At 40.3% G+C, this 12,754-nt stretch overlaps 1 long non-coding RNA gene across 1 annotated transcript in view; it reads left to right on the forward strand.

The window, feature by feature from the left end:
- Positions 1-6,233: 6,233 nt before the first annotated feature.
- The window catches only part of LOC119309445, a 7,696-nt gene continuing 1,175 nt past the window's right edge, over positions 6,234-12,754 (forward strand). Inside the window, exons 1-4 of the long non-coding RNA XR_005150515.1 lie at positions 6,234-6,664; positions 6,829-6,909; positions 7,016-7,116; positions 8,326-8,801. This is a non-coding gene — a long non-coding RNA (uncharacterized LOC119309445). The remainder of the gene's footprint in view (positions 6,665-6,828; positions 6,910-7,015; positions 7,117-8,325; positions 8,802-12,754) is intronic.

The following is a 12,754-nucleotide window of genomic DNA, read 5'->3' on the forward strand; positions in this document are numbered from 1 at the left end:
GATGCTGACTAAATGTTATTGTCTACAAAACTCGACTTGACACGAAAGGTTTTCGACAAGTTCAAGGAGTTGACTACGATGAGACCTTCTCAGCCGTAGCGATGCTTAAGTCTGTCTGAATCATGTTAGCTGCATTTTATGATTATGAAATTTGGCAAATGGATGTCAAAACTGCATTCCTTAATAGATTTTTTAAAGAAGAGTTGTATATGATGCAACCAGAAGGTTTTGTCGACCCAACGGGTTCTAACAAAGTGTGCAAGCTCCAGCGATCCATTTATGGACTGGTGCAAGCCTCTCGGAGTTGGAATATATGCTTTGATAATGTGATCAAAGCATATGGTTTTATACACACTTTTGGAGAAGCCTATATTTACAGGAAAGTGAGTGGGAGCTTTGTAGCATTTATGATATTATATGTGGATGACATATTGTTGATTGGAAATAATACATAATTTCTGGATAGCATAAAGGATACTTGAATAAGAATTTTCAATGAAAGACCTCGGTGAAGCTACTTACATATTGGGCATCAAGATCTATAGAGATAGATCAAGACACTTAATTGGGCTTTCACAAAGCACATACCTTGATAAAGTTTTGAAGAAGTTCAAAATGGACCAGTCAAAGAAAGGGTTCTTGCCCGTGTTACAAGGTGTGAAGTTGAGTCATACTCAATGCCCGACCACTGCAGAAGATAGAGAGAAAATGAAAGTCATTCCCTATGCCTCAGCCATAGGTTCTATCATGTATGCAATGCTATGTACCAGACCTGATGTGTGCCTTGCTATAAGTATAGCAGGGAGGTACCAAAGTAATCCAGGAGTGGAGCACTGGACAGCGGTCAAGAACATCTTGAAATATCTGAAAAGGACTAAGGATATGTTTCTCGTTTATGGAGGTGACAAAAAGCTTGTCATAAATGGTTACGTTGATGCAAGCTATGACACTAATCCGGATGACTCTAATTCGCAATCCGGATATGTATTTATATTGAATGGTGGAGCTGTAAGTTGGTGCAGTTCCAAGCAGTGCGTCATGGCGGGATCTACGTGTGAAGCGGAGTACATAGCTACATCAGAAGCAGCAAATGAAGGAGTCTGGATGAAGGAGTTCATATCTGATCTAGGTGTAATTCCTAGTGCATTGGGTCCAATGAAAATCTTTTGTGACAGTACTAGAGCAATTGACTTGGCAAAGGAATCCAGATTTCACAAGAGAACCAAACACATCAAGAGATGCTTCAATTCCATCAGCCATCATGTCACGGAGGGAGACATAGAGATTTGCAAGATACATACGTATCTGAATGTTGCAGACCCGTTGACTAAGCCTCTTCCACGAGCAAAACATGATCAGCACCAAGACTCCATGGGTGTTAGAATCATTACTTTGTAATCTAGATTATTGACTCTAGTGCAAGTGGGAGACTGAAGGAAATATGCCCTAGAGGCAATAATAAAGCTGTTATTTATATTTCCTTATATCATGATAAATGTTTATTATTCATTCTAGAATTGTATTAACCGAAAACTTAGTACATGTGTGAATACATAGACAAAACATAGTGTCCCTAGTATGCTTCTACTTGACTATCTCGTTAATCAAAGATGGTTATGTTTCCTAACCATAGACAAGTGTTGTCATTTGATAAACGGGATCACATCATTAGAGAATGATGTGATGGACAAGACCCATGTGTTAGCTTAGTATTATGATCGTTACAGTTTTATTGTTATTGCTTTCTTCATGACTTATACATGTTCCTTTGACTATGAGATTATGCAACTCCTGAATACCGGAGGAACACCTTGTGTGCTATCAAATGTCACAACATAACCGGGTGATTATTAAGATGCTCTACAGGTGTCTCCGAAGGTGTTTGTTGGGTTGCATAGATCAAGATTAGGATTTGTCACTCCGTGTATCGGAGAGGTATCTCTGGGCCCTCTCGGTAATGCTCATCACTATAATCCTTGCAAGCAATGTGACTAATGAGTTAGTTGCGGGATGGAGCATTACAGAATGAGTAAAGAGACTTGCCGGTAACAAGGTTGAACTAGGTATGATGATACCGACGATCGAATCTCGGGCAAGTAACATACCGATGACAAAGGGAATGACATATGTTGTTATGTGATTTGACCGACAAAGATCTTCGTAAAATATGTAGGAACCCATATGAGCATCCAGGTTCCGCTATTGGTTATTGACCGGAGATATGTCTCGGTCATGTCTACATAGTTCTCGAACCTGTAGGGTCCGCACGCTTAACGTTCGATGACGATTTGTATTATGAGTTATGTGATTTGATGACCTAAGTTTGTTTGGAGTCCCGGATGAGATCACAGACATGTCAAGGAGTCTCGAAATGGTCGAGAGGTAAAGATTGATATATTGGAAGGTTATATTGGGACACCGGAATGGTTCCGGAGTGATTCAGGTATTTTTCGGAGTATCGAGGGGTTACCGGAACCCCCGAGGAAGTTAATGGGCCTTATTGGGATTTAGTGGTGAGAGGGAAGAAGGGACACGAGGTGGCGCGTGCCTCCCCCCTGCCCAAACCGAATTGGACAAGGGGTGGGGGCGCGGCCCCCTTCTTCCATTCCCTCCGGTGGAAGAAAGGAAAGGGGGGCGAATCCTACTTGGACTAGGAGTCCAAGTAGGACTCGCCCCTTGGTGCGCCCCTCCTGGCCACCGGCCTCCTCCTCTTCCTCCTTTATATACGTGGCCAGGGGGCACCCCAAAGCACAACAGACAATCTCTTAGCCGTGTGTGGTGACCCTTCCACAGCTTAACACCTCGGTCATATCGTCATAGTGCTTAGGCGAAGCCCTGCGCCGGTAACTTCATCATTACCGTCACCACGCTGTCGTGCTGACAGAACTCTCCCTCGTTCTCAACTGGATCAAGAGCATGAGGTACGTCATCATGCTGAACGTGTGCTGAACATGGAGATCCGGTACATTCGGTACTTGGATCAGTTGGATCGTGAAGACGTTCGACTACATCAACCGCATTACTAAACGCTTCCTCTATCGGTCTACGAGGGTACATGGACACACTCTCCCGTCTCGTTGCTATGCATCTCCTAGATAGACCTTGCGTGATCGTAGAATTTTTTTTGAATTGCTAGGTTTCCCAATAATAACAACATAGGGGTGTGGGGTGAATGCCCTGTCGAGGGCCTTCACTAACTTAAACCCTATCTTTTTCCCTTTTCTAGGGGTGGGTACGGGACTTGATATTCTAGGGTTTCCTAACCCGTCGTCACCAATACAGAGAGAGGAGATGGAGAGATTTGGAGGCAGATACGGGAGAGGGGGAAGGTTCAATTGGGGGTAGAGAAGGATGACAATACAAGAAGAAGGAAGTGATGGGAGACGGTTTCAGAAATTTCCACCAGAGAGATGATAGGAGAGAGTGGAACCAAGATGCAGGTGGGATCAGAGGTCGTGATTCTCAAGATTACATACAATGGAGAGATATGCAGACGGAAGAAGCTGATGAAGGTGCTAATCAAGACAAGGAGAAAGAAAAACAGGTAAATGCTTTGGGTAGGGAGGTCAGAGAAAAGTGTTGTCGATGACCTTAGACTAGCAAGTGCCTTTGATCTTATTCAACAACAACAGTTGTTGGCTAACTTGCTGGCACAACTTACTCAAGGTAGTTCTTTGCTTGGGGGGGGGGTTAATCAGCAGAAAGGATATGCTGTGATCTTGCAAAGTGAGACTGGGAGGTTACAACTACGAAGGGGAAATGGATTTAAGGATGAGAGACATAAGAAGGATTGGAACCCTAACTCAGGTCCTGGAACAGGAGAGGAACATCCTGTGCTGGGGGGGGGGGAGTTATGGAAAAGAGGGGTGAATCTGGATTTGGACAGGAGGGAAACAAAACTGGCCCCGTTGGAAGTAATAGAGTGGTTTTTAACAAGTGCAAGGACATTATGCATGCTACAAAAGACTACAGGTTGGGGCATTCCATGATATGTGGAAAAAACAATCACATTACTAATGATTGTACTTGGTTGAAGCAGATGAAGCCTGTATCAAAGTTTGTAGGATATGCTGCTAGGGGATTGGGGGTTTTATTGGTGCAAAATTCTAAAGATACCTTAGATGTTGAGAATCCCAATCCTATGGCTTTGGTGTCCGTCACTTCTGGAGAGATCAATGAGACAAAGCTGCTGGAAGGGTTTAACTATTTGTTTAATTGGAATTGGCAATGAAGATGTAAAAAACAAGGGAGTCATACTTTTCTTGTTAGGTTTCCAAACAAAGGAAGACTTATATAATTGAACAAATGTAATGATTTCACTCTGTTGGGCATAGGAGTTGTCATAAATGTGAACAAATGGGGTTTTGGCTCTCAAGCTGTTGGAAAATTGCATACAGTCTGGGTGAAGTTTGAATGGTGCCAGAATGTTTCAGGCACTTCTTTGGAATGTGTGAGGTCGCTGCAAGCTTAGGCCTAGTGCTAGAAATAGATATGAACACTATCACACAGGAAGAAAATCAGAGCAGAGGTTGGGGTCGGAGATTTCGAAAAGATTCCAACTCACATAGAAATCACTGATAAAGATTAACATATACAGGGTAATGCCTGAGCTTCAGAAGGTGGTGTAAATGGGATGGTATGGTGATCATAAGAGACAACATTTAGAGGAGGCTGGAATGGATTGCATAGGAGATGAAGTGAGAAAAAGACAGAAAAGTAATGCTACACTAAATGAGTCTGGTAAAGAAGCAATTTCCTTAGGTAGCTTAAGTCTGGTGCATTATGAAGATTTTTAAAAGAAAAGTGAAGCTATCATTACAGCTCAGCGGGAACAACTAAAAGAGATTGGGGCCAGAACCAAGATGGAAGCAGATTTAGGAAGTCTTAAAGTCAGAATCTGGGAGATGAAGGAAGAGAGAGCTAGAAAGTCTGCCTTAAGAACTTAGGAAGAAAAAAAGATTATTATCATGGAAAAAGAAAGACTTAATTTTCTATAACTGGTTAACAAGCAACAGATCACGATCACCAGATGCATGGATAAAATTGAAATCTAGGAAGCTAGAGACAGAGAGTTAGAAGAGTATAATGTTAGTGATGTAAAGGACATAGAGAAAGAAAGTAAGGAAGAAGACACTAGTAAATACAATGAGCCAGTGGACTATGGTGCCAGTCAAGAATCAGGTGATTCTCTTGCGACTAGATTGGGAGTGAAAATAGGAGAAAGTCAAGAAGAGGTGGATATGGAGGAGAATGCAGAAGATAATGTTAGAAGATGTGGTAGATTAATTGATAAAAAGAAGACACCAAAATTGAAGAATTAGCCAAAAAGAGAGCTCAAGACAAGGACAATTATGGTAAGAATCCTAATATTGATAAACACAATGCTTCTTTATTAGCAGACAAAATTGGTATTGATTTGGGATGCTCCATAGATATGGTTAGTCAGAATCTGGATATCATTTCCAAAATGAAGCAGTGTAGGAAAGATTTCTTTTATGCTAACTTGATTCAAAAAGATGGTTATGTTCCCATTGAGAACAATCTCATTGACAGTGGTGAAGTGGATCTTGGGGAATTATGTTCTGAAGATGATCATTCTGATGTTGAATTGGAAAAAGATCACTTCTCTCATTTGAAAAACCTCTTTACTAGTGGGAAAAAATCCAGCTTAGGCTCTCCAGGTATTACCTGTGGGTGTTAATATTGGTGGGAGAAAAAGTAGGGGTAAAAATAACAAGAAATGATAGGAATGATATGGAATGTCAAAGGTTTGGGTCCTGACTGCAAGAGAAATTTTATTAGATATACCATTTATAATAAACATCTTGACTTTGTAGGCCTTCAAGAAACTATCAAATCTGACTTCACTAGAAATGAATTGTCCAACTTTTGTGGGGGAAGAATTTTAGCTGGCACTGGTCTCAAACTAGAGGCAGGGCTAGGGGCATTCTGGTGGGAATTAACAAAGATAGTTTTGATATCATCTACTACCACTATAAAAGGACGAGAGGGCGGAGAACCAAATCATCCTATCCATCGAAACCTGCAATCTGATGGTCTACATCCCTCTAGCGTACTAAACAGTTTTATACTTTAATTACCCACCATGCCATTATGTTAATTAATTACCGACCATGCCATTGGGTTAACCTCCTCACGAACACGTCGCTACCCTCTGCCCTCTGGTCACCACATTGTCGGGGCAGTTTTGGCCACTGCCCCACCTCCAGGCGTCTGGGGCGCCCCGTCCACACGCCGCCCGGATCGCCGCCACCGCGGCCACGCTCCAGCTGCCCACATGGGCACGAGCGCGGGTCGGCTCCTGCGGTGCTGCCCCACGGATGCAATACCAGGCCGCCACCACCGCCACATGGGGCCCTCGCCACCAAGCCGGCCCTCCTCCGCACGGGTCGCCGGCTGCCGCATTTCATCCCTGCAGCCACCGCTCGCTCTTGCGTTCCTGCCGGATGCTTGACGTCACTGCCACACGAAGCAGTGAGGGTGTCCCTACAGCCGTCGTTCGGTCTTGCGCTCTTGCCTGACGCTTGATGTCGCAGCCACACGAAGCAGCAAGGGTTCAGCGGCGGGGAAGTTGAAGAAGGATGACAGAGTGGGGCGATTGCCCAATACGACCGCTGCTCCAAGCAGTCTCCTTCCTCTGCCGGTATCACTCCTTTGTCTCTGAACCTTCTTCTCTCTCTACTCTCCCGTCTCTCTCAATTTGCAGCAAGGGCATGTGGTGGAGCGGGGGTAAGGGCATGTGGCGGCGGCATTACCCATCGCCCTCTGCACCCAATCATTGTATCTAATCTCCATGTGCATCAGCAGGGTTGAGCCGGTGATGTAGATCGAGCAGGTTGCAGGAGCTTGCTGCATCTGATCTTTCATCTAGTTTTTCATTCATCTCAGGTGCTTTCTTCTCTAAAAATTAATTTGGAACATCAAAAACTGCTTTTAAAATGGTTCATGCAAACTGAATTTGATCGATCCTGCATTCATGAAAATCTATGAATAGGGAAATTGCTCGTGTTTGCTTCCACGCGTCTGGGTATATAAAATCTCCATCCATACACTGAGATTGAAGCGAGGCCATGATAATTGGCGTTGAAGCTTTGGGTATAAACTCAACTCAATCATCTCCAATAGTCCAATTAGTCTTCTTTCTTGCTATCGAGGTCTTAAAGGAGTGCACAGAATGAAACAGTTTTTCTGATACATAGTTCACAATTTTCAGAACTCAAACACACGTGGCTTCCAGTTGCGATTCCAATTAGTATTTTCTCATATTGCTTCATCATCCCCTTTTGTTTGTGGGTCTCCTTATCCATACAGAGTTGTTACTATTAGAAAGTACAAGGATCAGTTTTTGTTCCCTTCTGGCGAACAGAAAGAGAGAGATATGAAGGAGTAATAACGAAAGGTTGATTGTTCGTATATATGTTCAGTGATGGCGAGCCTAACCAATAAAAATTACCTTAGACTTGGAACATTTATTCCCACCGGCTGTATATACTGCTATACTGAACATACCTATTTTGTAAAATTTTAATCAAATTTGTAATGCATGGCCTATCATCTTATATTGTCTATCTTGTTCATTTGTTATCCCAGTTAAACTAATACTACCAGTTGTATTTGACTGAAAATAGCATGAACTTACAATTTTGCATATTTATTTGACAATTGGTTGTATTAGGTAACCCATATTTCAATTTTCAATTTCTTTTTGGGAGCGGCCTATTGTTTAGTATGTCTTATATCCTAGGCAATTTGTACTAGGAACAAAGGATTATCCAAGATCCCTGTAAAGAGAAGATAGCATAGAGAGGAAGAGTTGCACATAGATAGATCAGCTGATGTGATAACAACATATTCGAATTTTCAATTTCAGAATAATCTCGATGCAGTACGCGTCAGAAGTTTAATTTGAAGAAATATTGAGCCCAAAGAAATTTTTGTTCTTTTAGCTTTGGAGTTTATGGTGTGAAGCAACAACTTCATATAAAATATTCTTGAAGTTGGTTTTTTTACTTTGAAGTTATTAGATAACACACTTAATGTTGTATGAGGTCCTGGATTAGGACTATCGGAACTTCTCGAACACTTGCACAACATCTGATGTTGTTGGCACATGTTGACTGCACTGATCCGAGGCAAGGTGCAAGATGTTCGCTCTATAGGAATTGTTCCCAGAGTTTGATATATCCCTATCACAGGACATTACTAAACGCTCCACTTTGATATATCCATATCATTGTTGTGTATAACGTTTGTTAATGCGTATTGTATGTGGAATTAAAATGTCTTTGTGGTGATGTGAATCAGGCTGTCACAGCTAAATCTCCTTCCAGTAGTGATTTGCGGTCAATAACGACGCGTGCCATACATCAAAGGATGTGAGATTGGAAGATGTTGTCAAAGAGTATGCCCAACAGCCATGGGTTTGCATTTGTTCAAAGGATGTGAGATTGGAAGATGTTGTCAAAGAGTATGCCCAACAGCCATGGGTTTGTATTTGTTCAAAGGATGTGAGATTGGAAGATGTTGTCAAAGAGTATGCCCAACAGCCATGGGTTTGCATTTGTTGCTAGAGCCATGGATGACCCTGGAGCTTTTGATTTGAAACAACAGTTGCCATGTGATGATCAGTTACTGAACACAATGCAAAGTTTCATTACTATATTTGTATGTGAGCTCTGAGATAGATGGATGCACTGTTGTCAATAAATGCGAGGTAAGATTTGTGATTCAAGATTCAGAGGAGTTCTGTCAAATGCCACAACATGCTTATCATCTCATAGGTTGGTTCCTTCCCACCATTGCGTTTGTCCTGGTTTCTTATATAGAAGATGATATGGAAGCTCGACATAGAAAATTAATTACTGTAATGCAGATTACATATTAAGCAACTTCTGATGCATATTACATATTAAGCAACTTCTGAAAGTAAGGACCAAGAGAAATGTGGTGAGCTCTGTACGAGTAAAGTAATGTAAGAGTCTCTTTGATTCAAAGGAATTTTCTTACAATTTTCCTTCTTCATTAAGTTTGAGAGCATCAGCTTGGAAAAAAATGTTGCTCTTTGACGTCTATCTTAAACACGCCTTTTGTAAGTCAATACACCATTCTATGCATTTCGCTTGTTGTACTTCAAATTCTGTTAATTTATTATCTACTGTATTCATGAATTATCTTGTAAATTTTACAAGAAGAGGTGATTGCACAATCATCGATGATCAGTGCATCTCATATTGTAATTGACCTTGATCATGTAGTGACTTAATTTCTCGGCCTCTTAGAGTAAGACTTATATTTTTTGCGTGACAGGAATCATGAAAATATGGTAGCCACGTCCTCGATTAATGGATATAATTATCGATAGATAGATTCTTAGTTCTTACCTAAACTAGCTTGGAAAATAAATTTGCAACAGGTGAAGTAATCCCATACATAATCTAGCTTGCACTTAGTATTATACTATTATGAAGAGGGCTCGCATATATGTCCTGCCTTTAACAAGAGCTGAATTGGAATAAGAAATACTAGGTACATAATATCTATATTCTTAATTTTATTTAATACGTGCATTGCACGTACATGATTACTAGTTAATGTTGAGATTGGCATTTATTTTGTTAGAATTATGTTATTTGATAAAATGGGTAAATTTGAGTGGAATCTTATAATTGTGTATGGAGATCCACAAAATGTTGGCAAAGCTGCATACTTGGCAGAATTGTCCAGGGCATATCAACATAATGCTGCTTTACCCTGTGTAATGGGTGGGGACTTTAATGTCATTAGAAGAAGCTCTGACAAAAACAAACCCATTGGATATGACCATTGGAGCTTTTTTTAATGCAATTATAGAACTGGCGGGCTTGAGAGAATTACCTTTAAATGGGAGAATATTTACGTGGGGTAATAACCTGAATGACCCCACTTATGAAAAATTAGACATGGTTTTGATTTGCCCAGGCTGGGAAGAACATTATCCTCTCACTGAGGTATATGCGCTAGAGAGAACTTTCTGACCACACTCCTCTTATATTAGACACTAGTGCTAGAAACAATTACACTCCAATATTCAGATTTGAAAATTCTTGGATGTTGAAAGATGGTTTTGGATAATTTGTTCATAAAATTTGGACTGCCCACTATCCTGGACATACCATGAAACAATGGCAGAAGAGAATGAGATTTTTTAGAGAAAAAACTAGAGGATGGATCTTAAATGCAGATGCTTGGTATAGAAAAATTAAAAAAAAATCCTAATGAAACTAGATGCTATTGATAAGAATGCAGAAAACTTTGGGCTCTGAGCCTCTGATAGAGAGGAACAAAAAGGACCGAGAGCCCAACTTCAGAGACTTACTAAAACATGAAGAATTAAAATGGCTTGAGAGGTATAAAGACAAACAAATTAAAGATGGTGAGTGTAATACCAAATATTACCATGCAAAGGTGAACGGGAGAAGGAGGAAAAATAGAATCTTATCTTTACATCAGGAAGAGGGTATTGTGGAAGGAGATGAAAATTTAATTCAGTATATTACAAACTTTTACAAAGATCTGTTTGGACAAGCTGATGCTTCTACTGTTGGCTTTAATACCCAGGATGCCCCTAGAATTTCCAGGGTGCAGGCCTCCCAGCTAGTTGAACCCTTTTCAATGGAAGAATTACATAGTGTGGTGTTTGGTATGGAGAAAAACAAAAGTCCATGACCTAATGGACTTCCTGCAAACTTTTACCAACATTTTTGGGATCTTGTAAAGGGAGATTCGATGAAATTGCTTAATGATTTTCATAAAGGGAAACTAGATATATCTAGGCTCAATTATGAGATTATTACTTTAATCCCAAAAATAGATGATGCTAAACAAATTCAAAAATTCAGGCCAATTTGTATATTAAATGTGAGCTTCAAAATCATAACAAAGGTATTGATGAATAGATTGAGTAAAGTTATCATCCCATCATCTCCCCTACACAAAATGCCTTTATTAAAGGTAAATATATTATGGAAGGGGTGGTGGTGTTACATGAGGCCCTTAACACCATACACCAAGAAAAACAAAGTGCCATTCTATTCAAAGTTGACTTTGAAAAAGCCTATGATAAAATAAAATGGCCTTTTGTTTATATGATGCTACAATTGAAAAAATTCCCTGACAAGTGGTGTGACATGGTTATGCATACCATGATTGGGGGGAAAGTGAGGATTAATGTAAATGATGCAATTGGGCCTTACTTCAAAACTCACAAAGGGCTGAGGTAGGGGGATGCTGTGTCTCCTCTACTGTCTGATCTGGCTGCTGATGCTTTAGCCATAATCTTGGACAAAGCTAAACAACATGAATTTGTGAAGGGGGTGGTTCCTGAATTTGGAAATAATGGGATTAACATGCTACAATACTCTGATGACACCATGTTTCTAATTAAGGATGAGGAAGATAGTGTTAGAAACCTCAAATTCATTTTTTGTGCTTTTGAACAAATGTCATGTCTAACTATTAGTTTCCACAACAGTGAATTATTCCTGTTTGGCAATGCCAAAGATAAAGTTGATATATACCAGGGAATCCTCACTTGAAAAAAAGGGCAGGTGCCTTTTAAATACCTAGGATTATCAGTTTCTGATGTGAGACTAGGAAACAAATTTTGGAAAGGGGTTACTGAAAAAGTCGAGAAAAGGTGTTCTTGTTGGCAAGGACGCCTCTTGAATATGGCAGAGAAAGTTACTTTAGTACAATCCAGTTTGTCAAATGTTTCTATGTTTATGATGTCCTTTTATCCACTCCCTGTAGGGGTGAGGAAAAAAGCTGACTTTTATAGAGCTAGATTAGTTTGGCAGGAAAATGAAGACAAAAAGAAATACCATCTCATCAACTGGAAGACCTGTTGTCTACCAAACAGCTCGGGAGGCTAGGGATATTAAATCTAGACCTTATGAACAAAGAGCTACTAGCTAAATGGTTCTGGAAGTTAGAAACCTAAGAAGGAATTTGGACTGAGCTGTTATTAAATAAATATGTCAAAGGAAAAGGTATCTCTGGGGTCAAGAAAAAAACTGGGGATTCTTAATTCAGGGGGAGTCTTTTATAGATCAAAGATTTATACTTCCAACATGTTAAAAAACGATTGGGGGATGGAAAGAACACCAGGTTTGGGAGAACCGGTGGGTTGGTTCCAAACCTTTAAAAGATGCCTACCCAAGTATATGTAATATTAGCTTTGACCACGATATCTCAGTTACTGAGGGGATTGAGAGGGGGTGGAATAATTTTACTTTTAGAAGATCCTTAACTAGAGATAAAAAAGATCTGTGGACTAGTCTTAAGGATAGGTGTGAAGAGGTCAGGATGTATGGAGAGAAAGACAAACCACAATGGATGCTTACTTTTGACAGGAAATTTTCTATCAAATCTCTATATATTTTCCTTGTCAAAGATGAAATAGGCTTGCCCCATAAATTCCTGTGGAAGATTAATGTGCCAGCTAAGATAAAAAAAAATTTGGCTAATGGTGAGAAAAGCATATTAACTAAAGATAATCTTCTCAAGAGGGGATGGAAAGGGAAACAAGGTTGTGCTCTGCATGGATAGGATGAAACTATAAATCATTTGTTTTTTAGTTGCTCGGCAGCCAGGCTTTTATGGAGTCTGGTGAAATGCTCCTTTAATTTAAGATCAATACCTGGTGACTCAGATGATTGTTTGAACATCTGGCTCAAAACATTTCAGAAACCGGGGG

Source organism: Triticum dicoccoides, chromosome 5B, assembly GCF_002162155.2.
Source record: "Triticum dicoccoides isolate Atlit2015 ecotype Zavitan chromosome 5B, WEW_v2.0, whole genome shotgun sequence".
In the NCBI taxonomy this organism is placed as follows: domain Eukaryota; kingdom Viridiplantae; phylum Streptophyta; class Magnoliopsida; order Poales; family Poaceae; genus Triticum; species Triticum dicoccoides.